This window comes from Grus americana, chromosome 3 (assembly GCF_028858705.1).
Source record: "Grus americana isolate bGruAme1 chromosome 3, bGruAme1.mat, whole genome shotgun sequence".
Lineage (NCBI taxonomy): Eukaryota > Metazoa > Chordata > Aves > Gruiformes > Gruidae > Grus > Grus americana.
Window position 1 is genome coordinate 116,640,365 of NC_072854.1, and position 6,000 is coordinate 116,646,364.

Below are 6,000 nucleotides of genomic sequence, written 5' to 3' on the forward strand. Positions count from 1 at the left end.
TTGTTGCCAAAATAGTAGACACGCTCACAGTAACACTTTTCCACCTGTATCTTAATAACAGAGATTACACTGGAAAATACCATCAAAACAAGAATGTTTTTACTTGGCAGAAACAAGATAAACCAATGTTTGTTGAGCACATCTCACCTTAAGTCTGAACTGGTCAATCTACAATGAAGGTCTAATTTACAGATAGTAGAGCACTTGAATAAGTCAGTCCAAAATACCTTTTTACTGAATATTATTATAATTTAGGAGTGCACAAGGACATAAGAACTGTTAGTAAGGCAGTGATTTCTGGAAAGAAAATATCTGACAGGTAAATATTTACCTCGATCTAGATTAAAACCAGCAGAACCTGCACTATTGAACTCCATCTTCCACACTGTCACCCTTGACACACACGTTTTTACACCTTTGTTCTGTGCTCTTCAAAAGTGGACAAGCACAATTTACTGTAGGAAATTGAAAATGTAAGCTCTTGGCTAATGTCAGCAGAACAAAACAAAACAAAACAAAAGAAACCAATTTGCTTGCCCATCAAAAATACAGTATTGCATTTAATGGAGACCACATAGTTGCAGTGGGAAACATACTATACTCACTTAAAATCCAGTTCATTAAATATTCCCTATATTCTTGGTAAAAGAAAGAACAGACCACATGTGTGGGGGAGCATAATTTCCTGGAGGCAACATTTTATCTTTGATTTCCATTAGGTCTTTCATGAACACACCACTCAATCCCCTCTGCCTAACTGCCCCTGCTGTGCCAGTGATCATACAGTATATGTAATGTCAAGTCTGTCTTCGTCAGGACTGGGATCAATTAGAAGGCCCAATATTCAAATTATGTGCTTGACTCCCAAAGCGTTGCCGCACTCATTCCCCGAGAACAACAGAAGTATGTCAAACTGTTCCGCTGCACATGGTTTTCGGACTGCATTTTGCATTATATTTTCACACTAACCCAAACCAAATTTGTACCCGCTGCTCTGCCGGCTCAGGAGGGCTTCGGGCAGGAGCACCGCAGGCCTGGATTCACCCGATCTCACTGGTGGCATCTCGGTTAGGGAATGACTCACCCAGCCTCCATAATTAACAACGGGCTACAACATCTTCAGGAGATGATTCATCCCATAGGTGGGCTGAAAAACTGCCTAAATATGCTCATTTCTCTCTGGTAACTGTAAAAGATTGTCTTTGTTGACTGGGCTATTAATTTAGTAAAATGACGCTAACCTGGGACACAATTACAGATTGTGCAGGGAGAGGCATGTGGAATCAGCGTGTGGAAATCCCATCGTGGGAGCAGCCATCGGGTCAGTGATACCCCCAAAACCAGGATCAGAAGGAAAAAAAAAATATATGAGGGGCACAAAGTTCACAAGCTGCTCCTGAAATCTCCAGCCTCAGGGAAGAAGACAGTAAAAGTTTGTGAATATAAACAGGGACTTTACGGGAACTTGACAAAACCCATACTTTTATAGTTATTTGCACATAATTGCCTATCACATAATTCACTGCAGAAGAGAGATTCCCTTTGATTCCAGTCAGAACTGGCGTGAGCCCAGGCGTTTCTGCACGGGAAGGAACCAAACCCAGAGCCACTTTAATCTGGTCTGGGGAGCGAAGGGAAGTCCTACCACTCCACCGCACTGTGAGTCGGATTTAACCAGCTCCTTGTAACTCTGCTTTAGTTATGATTTGTAATGGAGACTGACTGTATTCCTATTTGTTCCCTCCAACAAATAAGCTTTCAGTTTAAGTCCCTTCACTGGCTCCCTCTCTCTGACCTGAAACCAGTCTCCTGATTAACGGGATATGGAAAGTTTTAAGAATAGGGCCAAACTGGGGGGAGATTTTTCAGCTTGCATAGGGCTGTATTATGGAAGGCTGCCTTGCTAGTCGGAGTAAGAAAACCTTGCAAACATTACTGCAGAGTTTCATCAAAAATAAAGACTGTGCAGAATTCTTTTGTCAACTCGAAAATATGCATCAGTAACTCCAATTCATTCACCCTGAACAAAACAGCTACAAACATTCATTTTGCCAATATACAGGCCTTAAGAAATGTGTAATTTCACAGCAGCAACAGAACATTTATATTGCAAACATTAACCTAACTTCTAAGCTCCTGTACGAAACTCTAAAATTGTTTAGCAAGAAGGGCTTTCTAAGCTGAGAATCAAGCTGTGAGAAAGAATAAAAAAAGAGCATTCATTTAAACATTTTCAGAAGCCCCTAAAAATGCCGTTTTCACACAGTAAATCCGCTGCACTTGAATGTCTGCTGGCTTTCTGAAAGGAATGCTCTTCACTGGGATGCAGCCTGCTGTGGTCAAGTATGATGGAAATAAAAGTGTTGCTAATGGTGATTGAAAAGGATTCCCACTGCTGCTGGCCAGTGTTGGTTTTAGATGGGCCAACTCTGTCGAACGGAGAGCAACGGGAGACAGTAAACTTTCTCTAAGGCTCTCTAAACTTTGAGTCACCTCTGCTTCCCTTCGTTTTAACACTAGCCTGTCCTGCCATTTCTCCACAGAGCTTTATATTAACTCAGTCTGGACCACACTATCACTGGAAACGTAAAGATGCAGATTTTCACACAAAGGGAGCACCACAAAAAAAGAAACGAACCATGGGAAGAAGCATTAGCATAGCAGCAAGTCAACAAGCCAAAAATCATTCTACATTGTGGCTTAGCCCAAGAAACAAAGTTGTTACTCAAGGGTAAATATCCAGCCATCCACTTTAACTGTGATACTTCATATTGATGGCAACTGTTGGGAGCAGGGCTGGGTTGTGTCAGGCATCTTGCTTTTCTAAGAAAAATCAGCTTTGCACAGGCAGACAGAAACTTTGCTCAGATCGTAAGTGGTAACCCTAAGGGCCGGCAGCAAGGCTGAGGCAGGGAATAGGGGAAAGCGGGAATTCGGCTTCTGTCTCCTGAATCCCCATTCAATGCATTAAGCACAAGACATACCTTTCCTCCTCAGCAGGATCTGACTTCTTTTTAATGGCTTTTCTGCCTCGCACGCTGCAGGATCAGCACGGCTCCGTTGCAAATTTCCAACAGTGGCTGATAGTTTAACCGGGCTCCATCTCTCCTTATAGCTGGCTAATTACATTGCCTTGAGACTTCAGAAGTATCCTGTACCTTCAGGCTCAGAGAGAACTTGGTAATCCAGGCCCTCGGCCACAGTGAAAGAAAATCAATTAAGGACATTAAGGAGGAGAAAAAAATCAGAAAGAATTAAGGAAACCTGCCTTTCCTGAAAGCGGGCTTCAGCTGCCTGAGCACTAGTAGTAGATTACACACTTTGTCCCAGATGCCTGATTTCTGCCCAAGTTGAACAGCAAGGCCGATGAGCTATGTTTGATCCAGGCTCTCTTGACTGATCCACCTCAGCACGAACCGTGGACCCCACCAGCATCTGCTAGGATTTCAGCTCTGTTGTGCTATGTTTACTCACTCTGTACGCCTTGACGTAAAGGACATAAAGGGGACATAAAGGAGAAGATGAGCCAAAACGTAAATGTACTTTTAAAGGAGATTTCGATGGCTGCAAAATACGTTCAATTCAATGTATACAATCACAGCAACAAAGGTGGCCCTTCTTAGCCTATTTTCAGTATATTAAGAGCTTATGAAGGTCTAGGAGACAATCCCACATGCCACAATGCAAGTAGTAATTGGTCCCTCTTCACACTACTCTTTTTTGATCAGTCTAGCTTAGCCTTCTTCAGCAAAATACCAAGACGTGGAACAAAGACACTAGAGAGCACTCACTTTCAGGCCCCAAAATATACACAGATGCGCAGCAATTCTTGACTTTTTTTTTTTTCCTACCCCCTCACAGGTATCTATTGCAAGTGGTAATCATTTTGTGCTACCCTTTAACACAGAGTTATCATTACATCGATGACTGAAAAATACAACTCTTGCACCTCAAAGATATTAATTCACCTAATCCCAATCTCCGGCAAATTCCATTGCACAGCTGAGAGGGTAGCTAGCTTTCAGTCAGCCTGTGCTAACTGCGACTGCACCCAGCCTGTTCTCTCTACCTGTGGAGGCTGGCTGGGCCGCTGAGAAGTTGAATGTGCCAACAACTGGTTTGCCAAGAAAGACGTAAACTGGCCGGAAGACAGAAACCTAGAAACTACGGTGAAGCTCTCATTTTGCATGCAGAAGTATAAGTGTGCAGGCACTGTGCAAGGAAAGCAAGCAGGACTGGCTGAAGTCTTTTACTCTTGATCTAAAAGCAAAATATCTCTTTGGTGGGTTCACAGCCCTCTGTTCTGCCCCCAGTCACCAACGCACTCCTCAGCTTGCTCACGGGAATTCTGACACTAAGCGAAGCACCTCACAAATCACTGAAGTAGGGGTGCACTGGACATGCATATACTGAATAGGGAGAGCGGCCCTCAGCCTGGCTCCCCGGGAGGCTCCCAGGTCAGAGAGACAAACAGGCCTGTGGGCACAGGCTTAGGTGCGGCTGCAACACACCCTCCAAAATATGTTCAAATGTCAACTGTGAGCGTTGCAGAAAAATATCGTGAAAGGGCAAACAATGCAGTTCTCCCGGTCGGGGCAGTGCCTGCCGCACCTAGGCAGCTCTCTGCACTGAGTGTGCGAGAGTCACGGCGGGCGGGAAGGAGAACATGCGATCTGCTATTGCAAGTGCAGAAGTACTCAGGGTGACTCCAACGACCGCTGTTTCTGAATGGCCATAAACCATTGGCCAACATGTTTTTTCTTTTTTTTCCCCCTCCGTAAATCACACAATGAGGAAATGAAATAAAGAAGGAAGAACAGCTGGGAAGAGCACGCAAGAAGCTGTGGCATCAAAAAGTCTGGCTTTTCTGTCTTGCTACATCTTGTCCTGACTTTTTAATATATTCATTATGCTCACCAGCCTACAGCCTCATCTTCATCTTGCAGATCTCACTGAGCAACCAGGATCTACCTCAGAAGTACCAAGCTGGAAGTGTCTAAAGAGGAAAAGTCTGCGCATCTCCTATTTATTCTGCTCCTACCTCCCAGCAGAACTATTCTGCTCTCTTCTCCCTCTAACTGCCTTTTCCAGGTTCATACTGCACTCATTTTAGAGCCTTGCAACAGTGAATTATCTGGATACTGGTGTCTGCAATGTAGTCTCAAATGCACAACTTGTCCTTACAAGAAACTAAACATGCAACCCCCCCGCAGTATGACTTCTTTCTTGGGCCCAACATAATTTTTCCTGATGAACTAAAAAATTTCTTTTAAAATTAAGGCATAGACTAGAACTCAGCTTGGTGGCCATAACAACCTCCTTGTGCCTCACTATTTCCCCAGTAAAAACAACGTTGCTGAAGTACTCAGGAAGAGCTGCAAGTGAAAACATCTAGGTGAAAGACATTTTCATGTTAGGAAACTCCTCACTATATAATACAAATAACCTCATCGTGCTTTTAAGACACTGAAGGGGAGCAGGAGTTTCCTACTGGAGGTACAAGCAAACATGAAGTCACACAGAAGAAATAGCTAAAGGTGGGGTGCTACCGAGTAAGGGCTATGCTATCCCTTATCTCCTTTGGAGGTTGGTAAAGGGCTTTCCAGAGTCCTGCTGTGAATTTGTCTCAGTGTTTTTTAAGGGCCCTTAAAAATGTCATTTGTCACAGAGTAAATCCTGGATGTCTGGTTACTTTCTGCAGGGAATGCTCTTTGCTGGGCTGCAGCTTGCCAGGGGTCAAATATGACAGAAATGAAGTGTTGCTAATAGTGATTGAAAAGGATTCCTACTGTTTGTGGCCGGTGCTGGTTATTAGAGAGGCCAAATTTGTGGGACAGAAAGCAGCAGGAGACAGTAAACTTTCCCTAAGACTTACTAAACTTTGAGTCACCTCTGCTACCACTGCCATTCTGTCAGACCTATTTGGAGAAAACTGATATTATAATTACTAATCTCAGCGAGGGCCTAATGTGCAACCCGAGGCACTCCTCTGCCGGCCGT